The sequence below is a fragment of the Tamandua tetradactyla genome, chromosome 5, assembly GCF_023851605.1.
Source record: "Tamandua tetradactyla isolate mTamTet1 chromosome 5, mTamTet1.pri, whole genome shotgun sequence".
Classification (NCBI taxonomy): Eukaryota; Metazoa; Chordata; class Mammalia; order Pilosa; family Myrmecophagidae; genus Tamandua; species Tamandua tetradactyla.
The window spans coordinates 137190319-137202998 of record NC_135331.1 but is presented as its reverse complement, the minus strand read 5'-3'; the positions used below and the strand labels follow the sequence as shown (position 1 = coordinate 137202998).

The 12680-nt window shown below is 36.2% G+C and overlaps 1 long non-coding RNA gene across 15 annotated transcripts in view; it reads right to left on the bottom strand.

The window, feature by feature from the left end:
- The window catches only part of LOC143684898 (uncharacterized), a 391441-nt gene that overhangs the window by 317664 nt on the left and 61097 nt on the right, over window positions 1-12680 (bottom strand). Inside the window, exon 5 of one of the 15 annotated variants that reach the window (XR_013176254.1) lies at window positions 47-296. The exons of the other annotated variants lie outside the window; for them this stretch is intronic. This is a non-coding gene — a long non-coding RNA (uncharacterized LOC143684898). Of the gene's footprint in view, window positions 1-46; window positions 297-12680 lie in introns of those variants that run through there. 15 annotated transcript variants of the gene reach the window in all.

Below are 12680 nucleotides of genomic sequence, written 5' to 3'. Positions count from 1 at the left end.
TCTGGAACCACCTTCCCTTTCATCTGGACCTTTCAAACATTATCTATAAAATATTTTTATAGGAGGTGTCTCTTTTATTAAAAATAAGTGTGAATTCCCTCTTAGTCCATGCACTGATACCGCTAAATTCTGAATGTAGTTTTACTAAAGCACATTGTTATCTTGCATTATAATTCATTGTGTCCACGTCCATGTTACCACTCAAGTATTAGCTCTCTGAGAACTGCCCTTCTTTTATCTCCAGGGGCCAATTCTTCTTCAAGTTCATAGCTCATATACCAAGTTCCATTATTCACCTATAGGAGATGAATAAAAATATATATATTAGGCAGGCCACGGTGGCTCAACAGGCAGACTGCCATGCCAGAGACCTGGGTTCGATTCCCAGTGCCTGCCCATGCAAAAAAAAAAAAAAAAATTAAATTTACCAAGGCCCACATTCTCCAAACAAATATACCAGATGATAAAATGGCATAGAGGGGATGGAGGAGGGAAAGAGCATTGTCAAATTAGAAATCTAACCTGATTTAACATCTAATACTTAGTGGCTCTGCATTTTAAAACACCTTATTTTTCCCTTAGGTATATTTGTTTACGCACAGTATTTCTTTTTTTTTCTGATTTTCTTGGCTTCCTTTTGGACAAACTGCTTCAGAACAAACTGACTCTGATAATAAAGTAAATCTTCTCACTGATCCTGAACAACAAATTCATTCCTTGTTTTAAAACAATAGTTAGATGCCTAAATACCATCTTTCCCTCAAGGCAAAGAAGGGAGAAAAGAGAGCCAATGAATATTAATGTAAAACAGCATCACCAGTTAAAATACTATTCACATCAGCGTGGAAATGGACTATGAGTGGGTAGTTACTACTACAAAAGTAAAGGGCATACTCAGAAATAAACTACTTATAACCTAAGGATGCAATTTTTTCATAATAGATTAAAAGAGGTAGAAGCATCCTAAATGCCTTTTTGTATGTGTTTGGGGGGGGGGGGGTGTTGTGTGGGCCAGGAATCGAACCCGAGTCTCCCACATGGCAGGTAAGCATTCTACCACTGAACCACTGGCACACCTCCCTAAGCACATTTTCAATAGGGTTCATTACTATTGGGAAATTAAGGAAGTAGAATTTTTTCAGTAATAATAAATTGACATACTGGGAATTTTATTTTCAATTTCCAATTTTAGGAATTTTCAGGAATCACAATTTGCCATCTATTTATACTTGACCGTGTTTTCTTCCAAATGCATGTATTACCTTGGAGATTTATGGTCCTGTTTGCTAAAATAGAGTTTTAATGCGCCACCATTTTTATTTGGTTTGACTATAAAACAGTGTAGGGTTTCTACATAATGTACTGCAAACTGGGCACTTTTGTTTTCTAACAATACCACATTTGAGATTTCTAACACTTAGCAATTTTCTAGCTGTGGTTAAAGTCATCTTAGAAAGACCTACATTTATATTTTCCCCTTGCTATACAAAAATCAATTCTTATTGTTTGAGAAAAAATGAGGCACTTCATTAACATTAGACTGCTGAGTGAAAAATCAAATGATCAGGAAGTAAATCTATGCGTTCATATAAGCACAGAAACTAAAAAAAAAAAAGGGGGGCCAATGCTGACTCTGGTTGGAAACATTAAATTTTTTGAGGTTTCAGTTTCTTGAGTTTCATCTTACCACAGACTTTTATAAAAGGAATTTCATTAAAAAGCATACATAATTACCAGAAGAAAACCTATAGTGTTCATGTTAACACCTCACATAAGAATTTCCACTTAACTTTCCACATGCTTTCTGCAAAGCCAAATCGCTTCCTATAAGACAATCAATTACCATCCAGCATATTATCAATGAAATATAGAGGTGGCATGATAGAAAATCAATTAATTGAGACAGTGTGGCAAAGAGAACAAAAAAATACATAAATAAAATGAAATTTCTAGATTTTAGGATGCTCCTGAAAAGTTGTCCACAAGGTCAAAGCATTTACCTTTGCTTTGAGTATAGAGAAAATTGGTTATAATAATTCATATAGGAGAGCTTGAAAATTTAATCATGTGCTTGAGTATATGTGTTTTTCATACAGGATAGCAGCAGTCTTCACAACTCAGCAGATCCTTCTTCTTGGTGGCACTCAACACTACATTCTTAAAGTCCTTCTCTTTAGAGCAGTGGTTCTCAAACTTGAGTGAGCACTGGAACACATGGAGCGCTTTTTAAACTGCAGATAATTGTGTTCCACCCCTGGATTTCTGACTTAATAAATCCAGGACTGGGCCTGAGAATTTGCATCTCCATAAAGTTTCCAGATGCTGCTGGCACTGGTAGTCTGGAGACCACATTTTGAACAACACTGCTTTGAGCAGGAGCCAACTTGGAGGGGCCTAAAGGATGGTGTTGGGGGGAGTGCAGAGGAGCTGGGAGAGAGTGCTGGGGAAAGAAGTTAATCCCGTGAGTCCTTAGAAGCAAGGGACTTCCCCAATAGCCAATCAGTGAAGGAGAATGAAAGACTTAGAAATATTTCATGTGACCAAGCTGAACAAGAGATATAGGAATAAATGAGACACAGAATAAGAAAATAACTGCAAGAAAAATCTACACTGAGAAAAGGGCAAGCAGAGACCAAGCTCTTCATAAAATGAGAGCAGCGAAGACAGATTACAAGGAAAAACTGTCCTTCCACAATGAAATATGATCATTTCCCAGTCTTCTCTTTATTCATTCTAATGAAATGTGGTAGAAACCTCCTCTATATACTAGCATAAAAATGCGAACCTCAGTCTATTAACTGTGGTTTACAAGAAAACACTATTTCCTTTATTCTACTTTATTCAATTTTATTGTTGAATCCAAAGGCTTTATCCCAGTTGGGAAAATGTAACCTCAGTTATCTTTGAAGAGTTAGGCTAGGTCCAGGCATGGTGTGGGGGTCAGAGCTCCGTAATCCGTAGTTGTCTAACTGCACCCGGCCCCTATCTGCTGTTTGCTCCTTGTGTTATCACCATAAGAATCCCTTGTGAGGCATCTATAGTCCAGTCTGACCAAAGGCACCACAAAGCAATTATCTGCTAGGTGCTGGCTCTGCCCAACCTACAGCAAAGTCATCACTTCTCTGGGACCCACAGACTTTTCTTTCCTCTCCCACCCTCAGACTGAAGGAGAATTTCTTTCTAATTTGGGGTTGGAATCCTTGAATTCTACCACCTTTACACCCACACTTGCTTGGGGCCCAAAACCCCATTTTCACTTTTATTTCTTTTTACAACCTCCTAATGTTTTTCAGGGTATAGACCTAGATATCTGAGAGTCCAGTGCCTACAGAAGCCAAGATGGTACAGTAAATGAGAGAAGCAAGTCAGATACAACATAATAAAGACATATGGGATGGGCTGGGCACTGAAATTTTTTTAATTGTGTAGGCTAAACAACACATATATCTGGGCCAACAGTCCAGCAACCTTCTTGTCTGTGAGCATGGCTGAGATTTAAGGAAAGCAAAGACATGATATCTATCTCTCCTTTCTTCTCCACTATTCCTAAGTAGAGTACTAGCTCTATTTTCTTGATAGCAGGGATTTTTGCTTGCATTTTTCTTGGTGCATCTCCAGCACGTAGAGCAGTGCCTGGCATACTGTAGGCATTCAATAAATATGTGTTGAATAAATGAGTGATTGCATACGAGAAACAAGAACATTATTACCTTAAAATATTTTCCGGCTCTACTATCTTTAGTCTGTGCAAATCACACCGATGATTAAATGACACTCTATAGAAGAGCAAATAGCATGAATCTTACGAGTCTATTTCCATGACAGCCAAATCCATGCGTTCTTCTTTGCACCACCCACCATGCCACTTCCTAGACACAGTAGTAAAATTCTAAGCTCCTGATGAAATGTTGAATGAATTGGGCTGTAGCTAAATTAAGAAAATATATTTATGGCTGAATGTGGCCTACGTGGTGGCTAAAGTGAAGCTTGAATAATATGGAATGTTATTATAGATTTCAGTGATTTCAAAGAAAGTCAGAAAATAATCTAAGGAATCCAAGCTTATAGGCTGAGAACTTGATCTTAACTAGCACTTGCTATGCTTCTCATATTCAGCAGAAAGCTGTCTGACCTGACTTTCCCTTGGGAGAAATTATCAATACATTGCTACCACCTATTCAGCTTCTTGTTCCAGACAGCCTGTGGAGTTCATAGCTTGTACTTGCTGCTTTCTCTTTTATCCAAAGCTCTTCTACAAGACCCTGATCCACCGGAAAGAGAGTTAATCTTCTCTGATCTGCATGGTTGCTCCCACCATTTAGCACTAAGCCGCGAGCATACAAGCTCTGATAAAACTCTCTGAAGAAAGAGAGGATTTGCCTGTTGCAGCTGTTTATTATTTGTGAATCTCTGCAATGTTTCTCCCATTATAGTATGCAGCTTGAGAAGTACATTATTAAGAGTAACGAATATTTTGGAATCCATGTGTCCTTAAAACATGGTTATCTGGAAGCCACCATGCATTCCTACTTTGTAGCAAGGGCCCCTTCCAATGATTAGGGTCCTTTGGTCTCTATTTCATTTGGTACACATGATAAGCCACTTTCTTATACATCACTAATGCAGCACTTTCATCATTTGAATGCTGATACTGGGAGGCAATGTATAAGAGCTGCAACTTGCATCATAATGTAGTGGAAAGATCATGAGATGTGGGGTTAGGAGATCTGGGTTGGAGTTACAGCTCCACTACTTACCCATGAGAATTTGGATAAATCACTAACCAAAAATGTATGCCTTAGTAAGATTTAAGAAAAAAGATCACAGGATGGTTGTGAGTTACAAAATAAAAAATATATATATGAGGGAGTACTTTGTAAGAAGTAAAGAACAATGAAATTGATGGTCATTGTTGCTGATATTAATACGATTAGTGTAGGAATAGAGTGGGGAGCAAGAAGGAAGATGTAAATGGGAAATTGATTGAAGTAGCAGGATACACAAAAGCAGGAGTCCAGGGCTCTTGATTTCTGGTGGCTACTGTTTCAGCAAATAAAGATGGATTGATGTAAGCTCAACTATGGCTGATATAGGACAAACATGGTAAAGGACTGGATACCCAGTCATCATGCCCAAATAGCTGGCAAGACAAATGAAGAATGTCAAAAGGGCATGGAAGAAACCCCCCTAGCTGAGTTGTTCCATATTAGGGGCCTACCTGAAGTCCCACAAATATTTCCATCCTATGGCACAGAGAGAAGTTAGTCCCATCACACACCAGATATAAAGGAGGCTAGGACTATAGTCTTATGTTTTGTGTGGCTACATGCCCTAGAAAAAAATCAAGGTATGAAAAGGAGGGAGAGAATGGCCAATTGGGTAGGCAATTGGCTTTCTGTATCATAATCTCAGTCTCTTTGGTCTGGGAATACTGCAGGAAAGATAAAAAGTATTTTCTGTCATCAGCCATATTTTACAGGGAAGGCATAATCCCTCTCATCAAATTTTCTCAGGTTAACTTAACTTCTTTATATTATATTCAAATTTATTTCTTCCTCGACTTTCAATCATTTCATGCCATGTTTACTGTATTAAATAACAGAAACTGTTAAGACCCCACATTGTGTGCCTCCCCCTTCCATTCCCTCCATTTTGCAGGCCCATTGTTTTATTCTTTTCTTTTGGAAAAATGACTAGCAGATAATTCAGTAGTGATTAGTTAGCCCTGGTACTCTGATACCACATCCTTTCCCTTCACAAAAATATGAGATGTCACATATGAAAAAAATCTGGATATGATGTGTAATTTTCAAGGGATTATCAAAATTAGTTCAAGAAGCAAAAAAATAGACTGATAACCATGAAAAAGTTGTCAAAAGCTACCCCTGAAATGGACAGATATATGAGTAAACTCAAGAAAATCTTCAAGAGCTAAATAATTTTTATTTTCAGCATACAAAAAAAAATAATTTCAATTTCCCATATCTTTATATAAAAGTGTTATAACTGGTGGCAAATTTGACATAAGTAGCTCAAAGAGAAATTATGGTCTAATGTGCTACAGACATAGTCACGCAACCCTAAATAAACTATACAAAATCTATTTGAACATAATGTTTTTACTTTTTAAAAAAAATTAGCTGAAGAAATACATACTATAGTTTTTTTTTTAAATAAGTAAACACAGATTAGCTTATCTCATAAGTAAAAAGAAAAAAGACAGCAAGAATAGTTTAAACTTCTGAGTCAACAGAGAAAAGCCTATCAAGATAATCTGACCACTCTGACACTTGAAATGAACAAAAGGACATCACATAAATTTTGGAAACAGATGGCCAAGGAAATAAAATATATGTGCCAAAAAGGCTTTTGCCTTAGTTTTCCTAAGCTGCTATCACAAATGCTATACAGTGGGTTGGCTTAAACAATGGAATTTATTGGCTCCTGGTTTCGGAGCTAAAAGGCTTCCTTCCTCCTGAGGTGTGTAGCTTCTGGTTGGCCAGAAGAGAAGTGTTTGTGTTCCTTGGCCTTCTCATCACATGGCAATGCCCTCTTCTTTCTCTTCCAAGTTCTATTGATTTCCTGCTTCCAGCTTTTCCCTTTCTTTCACTCTGGCTTCTGGTTTCTTAGTCTTTACACGGGCTCAAGCATTCAGGTTAAAACCCACCCTCATTCAATTGGACCACACCTTAACCAAAAATAACATCTTCAAGAGGTCCAATTTACTTACAGTGTTCACACCCACCACCCATGGGGATGTTAATTAAGATTTAAAATAGCCTAAATTGGGGTATATAATTTAATCTACACAGACTTTAAATGTATCTGCATCCCTTAAAAGAAATGGTAGGTAAAATATATTATTCAACCAACTCCGCAAAAGTGTTCATTGTATTTCTAAAAATGAGAAGAAATTGGGAATGCTTGCTGCCAAAAAGTTGGGAATGCTTGTTGCCAAAGAGCTCAGTGGAGGAGGGGGAAACTGCTAGAGAGGAATCTAAAGATCTCAGCAGAAATGAAGACAAACGAGCAGATAAATAAGAAAAGACTATCTGCTGACGTCAAAAACTGAGTTATCAAGCAGAAGATAAAATACCCTTCCCCTTCCATTAACAATAATGGAGCCAAACCCATAGGAACAGTTACTTTTTACTTTTCTGACTGGGAAAGAAGGATGCATACACAAAAGATGGCTGGAGAAAGGAGTAAGTGAAGCAAGGAAAATGAATAAACTAAATAAATTCTCTTTAATGAATCATAAGCCTCAGAGCTCTACTCAGCTTGATTTGAAGTCTTCTAGAAGAAAACACATCCACAGTTGGTCAGAGTGGATTGTGAAGCAATATATATGCCCAACTTGCCAAAGAAAAAGCAGAGCCCAAGCTTTCCATCTTCCTCACTCTCATGACCAGCAGCTAGAAAAAAGAGTTGCGTGATAGCAATAACCAGGCCCCAAACTGTAGCTTTGAGTGAGAAAGACAGATTTCAAACCAAGCCTGCAGGTATGCTTCCAGAGGGAAGGGGTAGGAACTGTCCCTGTTAAACCTGAGCAGGATCAAAATAATTGACATTACATTTATGCATAACAACAACAAAAATAAAGAGAGGAAACATAATATGGCATACAAAAGATACAGGAAAATTTTGGTTTGGAAGAAAACATATTTTAAGGGCAGAAGAGATCTCTTCTGAATTTGCTTTACACTGCACAAGAACTCAGTGGGAATATGAATAAAAAAAGATAATTCACAAAATAACAAGTAAATATAAAGGAAGACTGCAGAGAAAAACTGAGAACACAACAACATTGTCAAGAATCATTACACTTCTGTAACTGAGAAATCAGGACTTAAGGGATGATTTTGATTACTGAATCATTATATAGATATTCCTTTTTGCTTTCCAATATGTTGGAGTAGAGAGAAATTCCTGAAATCTCTAAATTGTAATCCAGCTGCCTTAATCTCTGATGATGACTGCATAGCCCTTACCTTCTGCCTCTGTGATTGTAAAAATCTTGTGACTAACCTTCATTTGTACCCAGTTATCCAGTCTTTCAACTTTCGTCCTGTAATCACTAAAGACAGCCCCTAATGTTTATTAATGAAGAGTCTTGGGTCAGCCCAGAACTAACCCACCCCAAGTACAAAGTTATCTTGATAACTGAGACTGGATCTAACCAAAATGGACCCACCTGACATATGTAGCAGTTTAGACTTTAACCTACAAGTCATGTATACCTCATACCACCATTTTCTTACATTCTGTGACTAAGCACATAATCAATCTACACCTATTCAATAATTAGATCACTTCTAACTACATCATCTGTGGCCACTGTGCTCCTTATCCTAAACCCTACCCATTTTTTTCTCTAATAAAGCTATCAGAATTACTGTAGTTTGGGGAGACAGATTTTGGGAACCCTAGGCCATCTGCTTTCCTACTACACACCTAGTAATAAACTTTTTCTCCCTTGAAACTTCCATGTCTCAGGATTGGTTATTGAGTGTACCGGGCAAAAGAATCCATGGCCTTTGTCCAGTAACACTTCTATTTGATTAATTAGAAATATGAAGAAAGAAGAGCTGAAGTCCCTCAGATAGGAGAGAGGAAAGGCTTGAGATAATACCAACATAAAAAGTGAGAAAGAAGCTGACAGAAAGCAAAGCAGCTATCACAAAAGGATATTTTATGCCTTTATAATTTCTAACCAGAAAATGAATCCAAAGTATTCAAAAATATTAAAAAGAGACTCCCTGGAATGAAAGAGAAGCACAGATCAAAGGACAGACTTCCACCAGGAAAAAAGATACAGAAGGATCAACATTGCAACATATCTTGGAAGAATATTAAGATTCAAAGACAAAGAAAGGTTTTTTAGCCATCCAGACAGGAAAAAAAAAACAGGTCAACCAAAAGGGGGAAATTGTTGGCTGCACACTTCTTCACAGCAACATGGAAGCCAAAAAACACTACAGCAAGATCTACAATATCCTGAAGGAACAAAAGCATTAATCAAAATATATTATACCCAGACACTTTGATTCAGTAAGAAGAGCAACAGCAAGACATTCTGGAATATGAAGGAACTTAGGAAATATAATACGTGAGACCTTCTTGAGAAAAAAAATGCAAATAAATCGGGCCAACCAAGCAGTGAAGGGGAAACCCATAGTGAATCAACTAGTGGAATACTGAGCACCATGAATCTATAGAGCAGCGTCAAAAAATTGTGAGCCTGGAGTTGAAATTCTAATTCCTGCAGAGACAAGGCAGGGCATAGAACTGATTGAATCAGGTTGGGTATACTGAACTGGAGCGCACACAGCACCATCAAAACCACGTAGCTACAGCCAATTTTACCTAAGGGAACAAGAAACATTTAAAAGGTATCATAAGAGCTCCCATTTTTTTTCTAGAAATCTCAACTTTTTTATTCTTTCAATTTTTAAATTCCTATATGAAATTCAATTTTATTAAATATTATTGAAGGGAACAAAATTGTTTGCCAGCTGGATTGGCTGATTTGTCATCTCTGGAAAAGAAATAACATATAACCCAGAAATGGTGTACCCAGCCAAGACGTGCCTTGGAAAGAGGCAATAAACAAATAACCTCCCATGTGAATGAGCTTGTGAGAGTGTTGCATCTATGGTCCCTCCTTGCAAAAGCCTACTTGATGATAAAAAGTGGGCAATAGATGAAATGGAGAAAATGTGAAAAAGCTAATGCTCGGCAGTGAGCCAATTTAACTAAAGAACTAGGATTAAATGACTATAAGAATTATAATCATGAAGTACCATAATACAAATAACATACTAAAAATAATATAAATCTTGACAGTGTAATTACAATATATATAGTTTATATATAGAACCAATGTGTGTTTGTAGGTTGGGGAAGGAAGGCTGGAATAAGTATAAGCATGCTAAAAGTATATATGTAATTTTTAGAAAGAAACTTCAATATCAATGTTTTTACAATTATTTTTCTTAGCCTTTGTTGATTATTTAGGAATTAAAATTTTTTTTAGTAAAGATCTATATTCTGATGCTGAGAAATATGCTCAGGTTCACTTCATGTATTCTATTTTCTTAAATACAAAAATAATGAAAAAATAGCATATAAAGCACTATTAATACTGTTTTAAGGGTGTTTCTGTCCATATATCCTTCTATTTTTATGTATACATAAGAAATGTCTGAAATGTTGTTCATTTATCATTAGCAATGGTTGTTTCTTTGTTGTAATATTAAATGAATTTCTCATATCAGACATATACATTTCTTGCACAGAATTATAGCATCATTTTCCTAAATACAATAGTAAAACAAAAAATATAATTTCCATTCACCTGGACATACCACATTGCTACAACTTTGGTATATATTTTTCCAAATATATACACACACGCATATACACTCACATGCAAAAACATTCTCACAGCCACTCAAATATAAACATATACACTCAAGTACACTTTATAAATGGGTGCATTTGATACTGCTTTTTTCACTAAATACTATAAATGTGTGCTGGTTTGAAAGGATGTATGTCCCCTAGAAAAGCCATATTTTAATCAAAATCCCATTTCATAATGGTAGAATAATCCCTATTCAATACTGTATGTTTGAAACTGTAATCAGATCATCTCCCTGGATGGTGTGATTTAATCAAGAGGGGTTGTTAAACTGGATTAGGTGACATCATGTCTCCACCCATTTGGGTGGGTCTTGAGAAGTTTCTGGAGTCCTATAAAAGAGGAAACATTTTGGAGAATGAAGGAGATTCAAAGAGAGCAGAGCAGAATGACATAGCCATGAGCAGCAGAGAGCCCACAAGCCAGCGGAAGGAAAATGTCTCCCGGGGAGCTTCATGAAACTAGAAGCCTGGAGAAGAAGCTAACAGATGATGCTGTGCTTGCCATGTGCCTTTCCAGCTGAGAGAGGAACCCTAACCATGTTCACCATGTGCCTTTCCAGATGAGAGGGAAACTCTGACCATGTTTGCCATGTGCCTTTCCACTTGAGAAAGAAACTCTGAACTTCATCGGCCTTCTTGAACCAAGGTAACTTTCCCTAGATGCCTTAGATTGGACATTTCTATAGACTTGTTTTAATTAGGATATTTTCTCAGCTTTAGAACTGTAAATTAGCAACTTATTAAATTCCCCCTTTTAAAAGCCATTCTGTTTCTGGTATATTGCATTCCAGCAGCTAGCGAACTAGAACAAAATGTATTAATAAATAGTTTGATAACATCTTTTTAATGTCTGCTTAGTCTTCATTGGACATATTTAGCCAATATCCGAGTTTTGGACATTTATGTTTCTTATAAATCTTTGCATTCATATGCTCAGCTGCAATAAACATTCTTGAAGATACATCTCTGTCTACATCATTTTTTAAGAGAGAGTTCAACAGAGTAGTAAAAGAATGAAACACCAGGACCGAAAAGGATTTTTACAGAGATGAATTAAATCAACAATGACTTAATGTGAGGAAATATATTAATACAATTTATCATATGAATTGATTTAAAGAGAATGATTATATGATGATTTCAATACAGGCTCAAAATGCATTAGCCTAAACTTAATATCTAAAAACCTAACTTAAGTAAACAAAGGACTACTTCCTTAAAGAATGTCTATCTTAACTGGAGAACTATTATAATATATGAGTTAGAATAAGTAATAACTAGCCACTAAATAAATACATAAAACCAACAGTTTCTATATATACCAGTAACAAGCATATAAAAAATTCAATAGAAAAAATATACTCTTCACAACAGCAACAAATTAACAAGAAAATTCTAAGAAATATAAACATATATAGAAAAAACTATACGATTTTAGATTACTTGAATAATAAAAAGATACATATCATGATCACAAATGCAAAATTCAATATACTAAAGTTAAAAACTATACCAAATGAATACATACAACGAGATTGTTTTGAAACTTGAATAATAACACTCCTTTTTGGAGAGTCAGATAAAATAGTTATTTTTATATCTCTCTGGTAGTAGTATGCATGGGGATAACTTTTTTGGGATAAAATTGTGAGAGTTATCGCAAAGCACATTTTAAAGTACCCATGCCTCTGCCCAGCAATCATAGAAATATTAATATGTATATAGAAAGATTTATTTGCAAAGCCTAACATTGCATAGGAAGCAAAGATAAACATTTTACAGAAGTGCTCAAAAATATCTTAGATCATTTTCTGGAGAAGGAGATAAATACATGTAGTTAATGAGTATATACAAATATATAATGAATATATATGTATATGCACATGCATATGTGTTTTAGTTTCTTGGACTGTTCAAGCAAACACCATGAAATGTATCAGGTTTAATAATGGGAATTTATTCCCACAGTTTGATGCTGAGAAAAAGTCCAAATCAAGGTGATGCTTTCTTCCCTAAGACTGTGGCATTCTGGTGCTGGCTGCTGGCAATCATTGGTCCTTAGCACATCACATGGCAAAGCACATAGCAGCATCTCCTGGTCTGTAACTTCTTTTTTTGGTTTCTTTGATGTTCAGCTTTCTGCGTCTTCATTGCTTACTCCCAGCATCTTGCCTCCTGTGGCTTTTTTTTCTCTTCTTATCTGGATTTCATTCTGCTTATAAAGGACTTCAGTAATAGGATTAAGACCCACCCTG